The sequence below is a fragment of the Heteronotia binoei genome, chromosome 20 (genome assembly GCF_032191835.1).
Source record: "Heteronotia binoei isolate CCM8104 ecotype False Entrance Well chromosome 20, APGP_CSIRO_Hbin_v1, whole genome shotgun sequence".
NCBI lineage: Eukaryota > Metazoa > Chordata > Lepidosauria > Squamata > Gekkonidae > Heteronotia > Heteronotia binoei.
Window position 1 is genome coordinate 16,043,806 of NC_083242.1, and position 12,691 is coordinate 16,056,496.

Here is a 12,691-nt window from a genome sequence, read left to right on the forward strand (position 1 = left end):
AATACATAGAAACTGTTATTTACTGAACAGGACCGTTGGTCCGTCTCTCATACTGCTAGGCTCTTTTTCTAGCAGGAGCTCCTCTGCATATTAAGCCATGCCCCCCCCTAATGTAGCCAATCCTCCAAGAGCTTAGAGCAGAGGTGGCCAACGGTAGCTCTCTAGATGTTTTTTGCCTACAACTCCCATTAGCCCCAACCATCATGGCCAATGGCTGGGGCTGATGGAAGTTGTAGGCAAAAAGCATCTGGAGAGCTACCTTTGGCCACCACTGGTTTAGAGGACTCTTAGTACAGGGCCTACTGTAAGCTCCAGGAGGATTGGCTACATCAGAGGGGCGTGGCCTAATATGTAGAGGCGCTCCTGCTAGAAAAAGAGCCCTCAGCAGAGCCTTGTGAGGTTGTAATTGGAGACATGCCTTCCCCAATGCGTGCTTGCAATGATCCTGGCCAGAGGTGCCACAAATTACTCTTCTGCATGGAAAGACTGTGACTCTGGGCCCTGAGCCCTCCAGTTGGTCCAAAGAAGCTGCCTTAGTGATCTTCCTGGTATCCTCAGGCCAGGGTGGGGACAGTGGAGCAGAAATCTATCTCTTGGACTGATAATGTAGCTTTGAGAGAAGCCATCTTGATAGGAAGCAGACCCATTGCTCCAAGAGGGTTCTCACAAGGCAGCGCCCTCTCCCCAGTTTGTCCAGCCCAACCAGAAGACCAATTGTGTCTGCTCTGGTAAGAGAGAAAGAGAAAAAAACTCTTTTGTAGGTAAAAGCTGTTTTCATTTCCCCACTAGCTATCAGCTTCTAGCTGGAGGTGTGAATTGATCATCATTGTCTGGCCAGGGAGGTCATTAGCATTTCTGAAGTGTTGAGAGCCAGTTTGGTGTGGTGGTTAAGTGCATGGACTCATAACTAGGAGAACCAAGTGTGATATCCCACTCTTCCATTTGCAGCTGCTGGTGTGACCTTGGGTCAGCCCCAGTTCTCTCAGAGCTGTTCTGCTCAAGAGCAGTTCTCTCAGAACTCTCTCAGCCCCACCTACCTCGCAGGGTGTCTGTTGTGGGGAGGGGAAGAAAAAAGAGATAGCCAGCTGCTCTGAGCATCCAAGTGAAGGGCAGGGTATAAACCCAGTCTCTTCTTCTTCTTGGGTGAGGCTGGAGACTATGCTAAAAGAGAAAACATTTTTTTTTAAAGTGACAGTTTTGAACAATCCAGACCTCCAAAGTACTCCACAAGTAAAGTTAAAATGAAGTTTCCTATAAATGTTTGCAAGCCATGAATGACCTGGCTGCTCAGACAAGAGCCAATCTGGTGTAGTGGTTAAGTGCACGGACTCTTATCTGGGAGAACAAGGTTTGATTCCCCACTCCTCCACTTGCACCTGCTAGCATGGCCTTGGGTCAGCCATAGCTCCGGCAGAGGTTGTCCCTGAAAGGGCAGCTGCTGTGAAAGCCCTCTCCAGCCCCACCCACCTCACAGTGTGTCTGTTGTGGGGGAGGAAGATAAAGGAGATTGTGAACTGCTCTGAGACTGATTCTGAGAGAAGGGCGGGGTATATAAATCTGCAGTCTTCCTCAGTCAAAACAAAACAAGAACAGCTTCATTCCTTTGCACAGCTCCCTCCACTTAGCAGGTTTCCTCAGAAGTAAATTCCACTGAGCTAAACTGGCCCTTCCCTACCCCCTCAAGGAAAAAAAGAATCCTGGTTTAAAAGTGTGACAGTTGCTGTGCACAACAGAGTCAAGAACCTGGCCTCAAAGTAGGGTTGCCAACTCCAGGTTGGGAAATTCCTGGAGATTTTGGGGGTGAAGTTAGGGGGAGGGCTGATTTCGGGAAAGGGAGAGACTTCAGTGGGATAGAATGTCGTAGAGTCCAACTATGCCCGACTGAAAAGTGGATGCTTTAATCGGTGAGGAAGAAATCTTTGATGGTGCCTTGCTAGAAAAAATAAAAAATTAAGATTATCGGGTTGTAGAAAATTGCCCTACTTTACTAGGGACCAATTTAATCGCCATAATGGGTTCACTGAAGAAAAGTATTCGCAATGAGATGTATATCTAGAATTTTTGTATGAACATGAGCAGGGCTTTTTTGGTAGCAGGAACCCTTTGCATATTAGGCCACACCCCCTGATGTAGCCAATCCTCCTGGAGCTTACAGTAGGCCCTGGAAGAAGAGCCCTGTAAGCTCTTGGAGGATTGGCTACATCAGGGGTGTGTGGCCTAATATGCAAAGGAGTTCCTGTTATAAAAAAAGCCCTGAACGTCAGAGTGAATATTGAACACTGTGATGACTATGTTGATTTGATATTGAACGTGGAATATTTGATTGAATATGTTGTATGAGAATTCTATCATAAATGTTGCATGAACATTCTATATTACTGCTCTGCGAGTTATTTTTGCGCCCTTGAGGTAGTACTCTGAATTGTCTTTGCATTGTTGAATTCAGGGGCCGTTTTGTAGAAAAATAGGTGGTGGAGCTTATCCAGGGATTGTTATGTAGCTGCACCTACTATTCAATGGACAAGGTAGGTAGGTGGGGAGGAGGAAGAAGAACCCCCAGAATGGTTCAGGAGCTGCGCGCCTGCTGAATTCAAGGCCTGGTTGTATTTGTATATGCCTAAAAGAATATTCTGAGGTAAAATAATCAACACATCTTCTTCAGACCTTTATTGGCATAAGAGCAATAATGATTCACAATCAAAAGTAGGTACAAAGGCCTGAAATATAGTAAGAACAATACATAAACAATCAATTAAAATAGCAGCCAATAATACTAATCAAGAGTAGACACCCAGCAATTAAAATACAGTAGTATGCCTAGATTTAGTTTTATAGGCTTCTACTAAGAAGTTTGCAACACATGTAGTAATGTGGGGATTAACATCTTCTAAAAGGTAGGATAGAATTTTCCTTTTAGTAAATACATTGTGTTGGAGATATTCTGCTCAAAATGGTCTACGTTGTGAGGCCAGGAGAGGACATTCTAAAATAATACGGGATATAGAATCAAGGACTCCTAATTCACATGGACATGATCTATTTTGGAGAGGTATCTGTCTAAACCTACCATAGAGAACTGTTGATGTAAAGGCATTTAATCAACACAAAAATACTCGTCTATAGCAGTGGGTTATAGAATTTATTGAGATGCAATTGCAGCTAATTCTCTTTTGTATTCACCACCTGGAAACTGTGGCCACCCTACCCTTTTTGTTTCCTTGGAAAGCTTTGTTGACAGGAGAGAGTACCTGGAGGGTATCATTTGTGGCTTCATGAGGCAAAAATCACTGACCTTTTGTACTTTGGAAGCATGGCAAGATAAACATTGCAGGTGAAGGAATGACCCCTCTGTAAATAAAACTCCCCTTGCCGTCTTCAGTGGGTTGTGGAACCGCAGGCCTCGCTTCCTTTTGCAGGAATAGCAGATGGCGTGACTCATCTCAGTCTGGGTTTTTCACACAGGAGGGGAGGGGGGAGAGAAAACCAGCAGAGTGATTCCTGCCAGCAACCGTGCAAAGGAAGGATCACTGCGTTCCCTCAGCCTTGATGCCCTGGGAGCCTTGCGCCCTGCGTGCCAGCCTAGCGGGCTCTTTCTGCTGGGCTGGCTTGCTCTTGTGGCTGGGGGCAGAGCATCTCTGCTTCCCACAGTCGTGATGCTTCCCGGTTGCTCTCTTTCCCTCGTGCCCTTGCGATCCGAGAGCTATTTCTGTCTTCGCCCTGGTTAACCCCTACGTTCGCCACAGCCTACAAGATGCCTTGGGCATTCTGCCTCAGGGTGCAGGAGGGGAAGGCAGAGAGGGATGCATCCCAAAGCAGCTGTATAGCATGTGCAGCGTTTTTGTAATCATGGAAAGGAAAGGTCCCCTGTGCAAGCACCAGTCGTTTCCAACTCTGGGGTGACGTTGCTTTCACAACGTTTTCACGGCAGACTTTTTACGGGGTGGTTTGCCATTGCCTTCCCCAGTCATCTACACTTCCCCCCCAGCAAGCTGGGGACTCATTTTACCGATCTTGGAAGGATGGAAGGCTGAGTCAACTTGGAGCCAGCTACCTGAAAACCCAGTTTCCACCGGGGATCAAACTCAGGTCCTGAGCAGAGCTTAGGACTGCAGTACTGCAGCTTTAACACTCTGCACCACAGGGCATGACCAGCTGAAATGTCACAAAGAGGGAGGATCCTTTGAAATTCCCTAGAACTGCAGGCTTCAAAATGGAGTGGAGATGCGTGCGAGAGAGATGTTTGGGGACAAAAATCTGCTGGCTATAACGGACTTGAAATGGCCTCCTGAATGTTGAAGATGATGATATTGGATTTATACTGCGCCCTTCACTCTGAATCTCAGTTTCAGAGCCAGGGTTTGTTTGTTTTTTAGCAGGAATGCAGTTCCAGCTGGCTTAGTGTCAAGGGGTGTGGCTTAATATGCAAATAAGTTCCGGCTGGGTTTTTTTCCAACAAAAAAGCCCTGTGAGAAACAATGGTGACATCAGGGTGTGTGGCCTAATATGCATATGAGTTTCTGCTGGGCCTTTTCTACCTAACTTTTTGCACAGTTCATACATGTGAACCTTCAGCACGGGGGCTGCAAGATGCTCCAAATGAACACGCTTCTGAGCAATGGTCCCTCTAAGCTGCAGAGTCTTGTGAGCAAAAATTCTACTTTGTGAGCTACTGGCATTAAAGTTGTGAGCTGGTGCATACATTAGTGTGCTTTGGGACCATTTTTCCTGAGCTAAGACAAAAAGGTGTGAGCTGGAGGTTAAAAATCTGTGAGCTAGCTCATGCTAACTCAACTTAGAGGGAACACTGCTTCTGAGGCAGCTGATTGAGGGGGGGGGGGAGAGAGCAAGCCCAAATGCGCCCTCTCTAAAGTACACGAAAGAAGATTTTTAAGCAGCTTCGAGACTGAGGAGAAAGAACATTTCTTCTCTTTATGCTGTTGATTCTGGCAAAAAATAAGTTGGACCTTCTTAATTACTGCCATGGGGCAGAGAGCTGGAAATTGATCTGCCATGAAACACAATGAGCAGGTTGCTTCAGGCAGTGGATTTAGGACAGGGGTGGCCAAACTGTGGCTCGGGAGCCACATGTGGCTCTTTCACACATCTTGTGAGGGCCTGGAAAGCAGCTCACTAGCTCTTAGTGGAGTACTTTCTTGGAAGAGAGCCAATTTGGTGTGGTGGTTAAGTGTGCAGACTCTAATCTGGGAGAACCGGGTTTGATTCCCCACTCCTCCATTTGCAGCTGCTGGGATGGCCTTGGGTCAGCCAGAGCTCTCGCAGAGGTTGTCCTGGAAAGGGCAGCTGCTGTGGGAGCCCTCTCAGCCCCACCCACCTCACAGGGTGTCTGTTGTGGGGGAAGGAGATAAAGGAGACTGTAAGCCGCTCTGAGACTCTGATTCAGAGAGAAGGGCGGGATATAAATCGACGGTCCTCTTCTTCTACTATGGTCCAGGAAAGCAATACATATAAACGCCGGCAATGCAGACCTAAGTGTGAGAACCCTGAATCCTGTTTCCTTAATCCTCAGATCTGAAGTTGGTCAAAGCGGAGAAAAGGAGGTGGGAAAGCTCTTTCCTTTCCTACAGCGAGGCCTTGGCCCGGTCACAAGGGGCAGCTTCAGTCAACCACCTCCCTCTTGAACACGGTCTGCTCTTGCAGCAATCCCTTCGTGGAAAACGTGTGCATTTTTAAGGCATGTCTTTAAAGAAATGCAGAAGTGAAAACCACAAGGGGGGGGGAACAATGTGTGGAAAGACTTCATGCTTCAGGGCGTGGAAGGTGTGAGCCATTTTGCAAGAGGGTGACTAGCGATGAATCTACCCGGAAGTGGCACTTAGGCTTTAGGGGGGGAATCAAGAGGTTTGTAGTGGCTCGTGATTGCCTGGTCAATGCGAAGAGCTAGTTCAGGCTCCCATCATGCCTCCCTTCCCATGCCCTCCTGCAGATAGGCCTGGCTCAGCTGAACTCGGGGTTGGATTCAAAACGGGGTGGTTGCCAGCCTCCAGGTGGCACCTGGGGATCTATCCCAGTTGATCTCCAGACAACAAGATCAGTTCCCCTGGAGCAAATCCCGTCTCACATCAAAAAGTGTCTAGTTTAATATACAAGACCTCAGTCATTACTGCAACAACCACCTCTGAATTCACAGCTTATACAATTCAACAGGTAAAGTTTGACAGGAGAATTCAGTGCAAGGCAGCAAACTCTGATTTTACAAGTGAAAATTCAACAGGTAAGTTCGACGGGAATAAATTCAACAGGAGAATCCAGTGCAGCGCATCCGGTAGGCTAACTCAAATAGTTATATTTAAGCTTAAACAAGAAACTTTTTGATGTGAGATGGAATACATTGTGTAGGGGAACCATATCGTTTGATAATAAGAAGTAGAAATTAAGCGTTTCATAGAACAGAACTTTATAGCTATTGAAGCACACCAGTAGAGTTTATTAAAATCTTTTATTACAGTTTGTATATTTTGTATGCATGGTGCATTTTGTATTTCTAGTCTCCCAAACACTCCTTCATTGTAATGTTTACTGAGAAGACTGGAGGCAAGCAAATGTTGTCCCCATTTTCAAGAATGGGAAAAAGAAAGATTTGGGTAACTACCAATCCATCAGGTTGATGTCTATACCTAGTGTCGTGATCCATCTCCATTTTACATGTACTATTGCTGGTCACTGTTGCAATGACCCCTCTGTTGTCCCCCAGGACACCCAAGGTCTCAGATGGGTCAAGAGGAGAAAGGTTACATTACCACTCAACACTATTCAGACCTACTGCTGCTCACTCTCACTCTTTCTTGGCCTTCTGAGACACTAGCCTTCCTCACTGACCTAGAATCATAGAGTTGGAAGGTACCCCCCCCCAGGGTCATCTAGTCCAGCCCCCTGCACAGTGCAGGAAATTCACAAATACCTCCTCCCCCACACACACCCAGTGATATCTGCTCTACGCCCCAAAGATGGCAAAAAAAACCTCCAGGATTCCTGGCTAAACTGACCTAGAGACAAATTGCTTTCTGAACCTAAAGTGGCAATCATTGTTTCCCTGGGCATGTAAGAAGGGGCCACAAGAACTAAGCACTGATGCAGCCCATCCTGCCCTCCTTTTCATGATCTACCTCATTCACAGAATCTGCATTGCTTTCAGATGGCCATCTAGCCTCTGTCTGAAAACCTCCAAGGAAGGAGAGCCCACCACCTCCCGAGGAAGCCTGTTCCACTGAGGAACCGCTCTAAATGTCAGGAAGTTCTTCCTAACGTTTAGCTGGAAACTTCTGATTTGACTTCAACGTTAACTTCAATGTTAACTTCAACCCCCTGGTCCAGGGGTAGGGAGCGTTGGCTCTCCAGATGTTTTTTGCCTATAAACTCCCATCAGCCCCAGCCAGCATGACCAATGGCTGGGGCTGTTGGGAGTTGTAGGCAAAAAACATCTGGAGAGCCAACATTTCCTACCCCTGGTCCGACCTTCTGGCGCAACAGAAAATAACTCCACTTCCATCTTCTATAAAAGCCCTTCAAGTACTTGAAGATGGTGATCATATCACTTCTCAGTCATCTCCATTCCAGGCTAAACAAACAGAGCTCCTTCAACCTTTCCTCATAGGACTTGGTCTCCAGACCCCTCACAATCTTCATTGCTCTCCTCTAGACACGTTCCAGCTTGTCAATATCCTTCATAAATTGTGGTACCCAAAACTGAATACTCTAGGTGTGGTCTAACCAGAGCAGAGTAAAGAGAGACTTCATGGGATCTGGACAGTATACTTCTGTTGATACAGCCCAAAATCACATTGGCTTTTTAAGCTACTGCATCACACTGCTGACTCATGTTCAGTGTATGGACTGCTAAGACCCCTAGATTCTTTTCACACATATTACTGCCAAGACAAGTCTCCTCCATCCTAAAATTATACATGATTTTTCCTACCTAAATGCAGAACTTTATATTTATCCCCGTTAAAATTCATTTTATTTGTTTTAGCCCAGTTTTCCAGCCTGTCATGATCATCTTGTATCCTGATTCTGTCTTCTACTGTATTTGCACCCCCTCCCAATTTAGTATCTGCAAATTTAATAAGCATTCATTCCCTCTATTCCTTCATCCAAATCATTTTTAAAGATGTTGAACAAAACAGGCCCCAGGGCAGATCCTTCAGGCACTCCACTTGTCACTCCTCTCCAAGAGGATGAGGGAACCATTAACAAGCCCTCTTGGGTGCGATCTGTCAACCAGTACAGATCTACCTAACAGTAATAGTAATTAGATTCTACCAACTTGTCTACAAGAATATTACGTGGAACTTTATCAAAAGCCTTACTGAAATCAAGAGAAACTATATTTACAGCATTACCATGATCCAGCAAGGTAGTAACTTTCTTTTTAAAAAAGAGAGCGATATAAGGTTAGTCTGACATGACTTGTTCTTGAGAAACCCATGTTAGCTCTTAGTATTCACAGCTATTCTTTCTAATTGCTCAAGGACTGACTGTTAATCAGTTAAAAAGCAAATGTGATTTGCCTTTTTAGCTAGGCTTTTTAGCTGACTTTTAACAGGCTCTCCTTCTTTGGAGGTTTTGAAACACAGGCTAGATGGCCATCTGACAGCAATGCTAATTCTGTGAACTTAGATCATGAGAAGGGAGGGCAGGAAGCGTTGCATGAATGCTAAGGTGTTCCCCCTCATCTTCCGTGCATGGAGCAGAGGTCACTGCAGGTGTGGAAGAGGTATTTGTGAATTTCTTGCATTGTGCAGGGGGTTGGATTATATGTCCCTGGAAGTCCCCTCCAACTCTATGATTCTATGATGCTGTTTCTATTATTCCTTCCATGCGTTCACCATCTGAGTTAAATTTTGCATATCCATATAAAAAATATATTCATGCAACGTATTTGCAAGAAATCTGGAATGCAAGATGAAAATATCCAGTTTGACCATCCAAATAGCACTAAATTATTTCTCTGGTGGGACATAGCTCACTGTCTCCAGATCCTAGAACAGGGGCCTTAACTTTGTCAGCCAGCCTGAGACTACAGTTAAAAATGAAAGAAAGAGGATGTGGAGGAGGAGGAGATTTTTATATCCCATTTTTCTCTACCTTAAGGAGTATCAAAGTGGCTTACAATTGCCTTCCCTTCTTCTCCCTGCAGTAGGTACCTTCCTTGTGAAGGGTAGGTGGGACTGAGAGACTCCCGAAAGGACTGTGACTGGCTAAAGGTCAACCAGCAGGCCTCATGTGGAGGAGGAGTGGAGAATCAAACCCCGTTCTCCAGATAATAATCCACCTCTGTTAACTACTACACCATGCTGGCTCCAAGGGGCATGGAATTTGAAAAAAGCAGAAATGTTTCTGATGACACTGAACTCTAAAATCCCAGAAGAAAATGAGCAGAGGAGGATTTCATGATTCTTCGGTAAGTATTCGGGGTTCCTAAGTGAGTCAGCCATTCACCCATTTCCACAGTTCCTCTGCTGTGTTGCAAGCAATGTTTGATACCTCCAGGGCTTTTTTTGTAGCAGGAAATTTTTTGCATATTAGGCCACACACCCCTGATGTAGCCAATCCTCCTGGAACTTACAGTAGGCCCTGTAAGAAGAGCCCTGTAAGCTCTTAGAGCAGGGGTGGCCAAACTGTGGCTCGGGAGCCACATGCGGCTCTTCCATACACACTTTGTGGCTCTCAAAGCCCCAACTGCCCTGTTGGCCAGCTTGGAGAATGCATTTAAAGTTAAAGTTACTTTCTTCCCACCCTCCTCCCATCTGTTTTCCTTCCTCCCTCCCTCCCTTCCTTCCTTCCACTTGCGGCTCTCAAGCATCTCATGTTCATACCTTGCAGCTCTCTAACATCTGACGTTTATTCAATGTAGCTCTTACATTAAGCAAGTTTGGCCACTCCTGTCTTAGAAGAAGAAGAAGGCTGCAGATTTATACCCTGGCCTTCTCTCTGACTCAGAGCAGCTTACAATCTCCTCTATCTTCTCCCCCCACTACAGACACCCTGTGAGGTGAATGGGGCTGAGAGGGCTCTCACAGCAGCTGCCCTTTCAAGGACAACTCCTGTGAGAGCTATGGCTGACCCAAGGCCATTCCAGCAGCTGCAAGTGGATGAGTGGGGAATCAAACGCAGTTCTCCCAGATGAGAGTCTGCACACTTAACTACTACACCAAACTGGATCCCCCTTAGAGGATTAGAGGTCTTAGAGGATTGACTACATCAGGGGGGTGTAGCCTAATATGTAAAGGAGTTCCAGCTACAATGAAAAGCCCTGGATACCCCTGATGGTCATATACACCTGGAAAGTCCAGCCAATAAATGAACCGAAAAGGAGAGCTCTAAGAGGGCAAATCGTGAAGGACAGAGTTTCCTGGGAGGGGGCATGAACTTTGGCTAATGCAAAAGTAGAGAACGGCTGAAAAGGAGAACACCTTCTTTTCAGGGAACTGTCCGAGGTGCTGAATTCTGTGTTTCTCAAGGAGATGGAGACACACACCCACACAACCTTTGAGCTGAGGCAGCTTTCTAGAGCGGCCAATTACATGGATGTTCTTCATGACTGTGTGATGCAAAGAGAACAGACAAAGAAATGATGTCATTCGGCTACAGGTAATGAGACACCTGACATTTATCCCAGAAGGATAAAACGGAACTGATGTCCTCATGCTCCCACACACATGATACTGGACAAGCTGGCCATTTGTGACAGGGAAAATATGCTTTAGATTGGGTTTCTCTCTCTTCCTTTGACTGCAACCTGTATGTGAACTGAATCTACTTGAATAATGGCAGAGAGACCTGCCATTTCCGTTTGCTGACCTTGGGGCTCTTTAGCTTGGAGAAACGTTGACTCGGGGTGACATGATAGAGGTTTACAAGATCATGCATGGGCTAGAGAAGGTAGAGAAAGAAGTACTTTTTCCCTTCTCACAATAAGAAAACTCGTGGGCACTCCATGAAATTGCTGAGCAGTTGGGTTAGAACGGATAAAAGGAAGTACTTCTTCATCCAAAGGGTGATTAAAATGTGAAATTCACTTCCACGGGAAGTGGTGGTGGCTGCAAGCATAGACAGCCTCAAGAGGGTATTGGATCAGCATCTGGAGCAGTGGTCCATCAGTGGCTATTAGCCACATCATATCGTTGGGACTCTCTGTCTGGGGCAAGTGATGCCCTGTATTCTTGGTGCTTGGGAGGGGCAACAGTGGGAGGGCTTCTAGTGTCTTGGCCCTACAGATGAACCTCCTGACGGCACTGTTCTTGGACCGGATGGGCCACTGGCCTGATCCAACATGGCACACTCATCCTGGATGGGGAACACCCTTCTGGGAAGTGCTGCATATGAGCAAGATCCTGGGGTATGGGTGGACTGAAAGCTAAATATGAGCAGATATTGGAGCCTTCCCTGACAATGGAGGCTCAGATAGCAGCCACTGCCAAGTCTGCATTTTTTCATCTTAGGCGGGCGAGGCAGTTGGCCCCTTTCCTGGAGAACGGCGATCTGGCAACAGTGATCCATGCAACGGTCACCTCGAGGCTGGACTACTGCAATGCCCTCTACATGGGGCTGCCCCTGTGCCGAACCCGGAAGTTGCAGCTAGTGCAGAATGCCACCGCCCGGCTGTTGTTAGGGCTCCCTAGATGGGAGCACATTCAGCCGGGGCTTCGGGGACTGCGTTGGCTGCCAATAACATACCGAGTTCGGTACAAAGTGCTAGTTATGACCTTTAAAGCCCTATATGGCCTGGGACCTGCCTACCTTAGGGACCGTCTCTCCCCACATGTTCCCCAGAGAGTGCTGAGATCGGGGTCTCAAAACCTCCTTATAATCCCTGGGCCAAAGGAGGCCCGTCTGAAAGCGACCAGAGACAGGGCCTTTTCGATTGCAGCCCCCTGTTGGTGGAACCAGCTCCCGGAGGAGGTGAGGGCCCTGCGGAACCTTGAACAGTTCCGCAGGGCCTGTAAAACAGCCCTCTTCCGGTTGGCATTCAACTGATCGATACCGGGATGCCTCAATACTTAAACTTATGAGCATCAGAATATTTGAACACTGGAATACTTGAGGAATTGACTTAAGGAAGAGGTAGCATAGTATATTGATGTGAGTTTTATGTATTTTTATGTGTTTTATTGTATAATCATTAATGTACTTTAAACTGATTTATTGTTAGCATTCTGTATTGTAAGCCGCCCTGAGCCCGCTTTGGTGGGGTAGGGCAGGATATAAATCGAACGAATAAATAAATAAATCATAAGATGGCACAGTGCCACTGTAGACCGCAATGGTCTGGTTGCACCTGGAGGTCTGCCTCACTTCGAAAGGGATGTGGACGGAATGGAGCAGGTATGGAAGAGAGTGCCTGGAGACCAAGCCCTACAAGGAAAGGCTGAGGGAATGTTGAGTCTGGAGAAGAGGCTGAAGGGGGACAGGATTGCTCTCTTGAAAAGGCTGTCATTTAGAGGAGGGCAGGGAGCTGTTTCTGCTGGCAGCAGAGGAGATGAATCACAATAATGGGTTTCAATCAGGGGTGGAAGTCTGCATATTAGGCCACACACCCCTAATGTAGCCAATCCTCCAGGAGCTTACAAAAAGGAGCCTTGTAGGAGAGCTTACAAAAGGAGGTGGTTGAGAGGTGATATGATCACCATCTTCAAGTACTTGAAGGGCTGTCATGTAGAGGAGGGTGTGG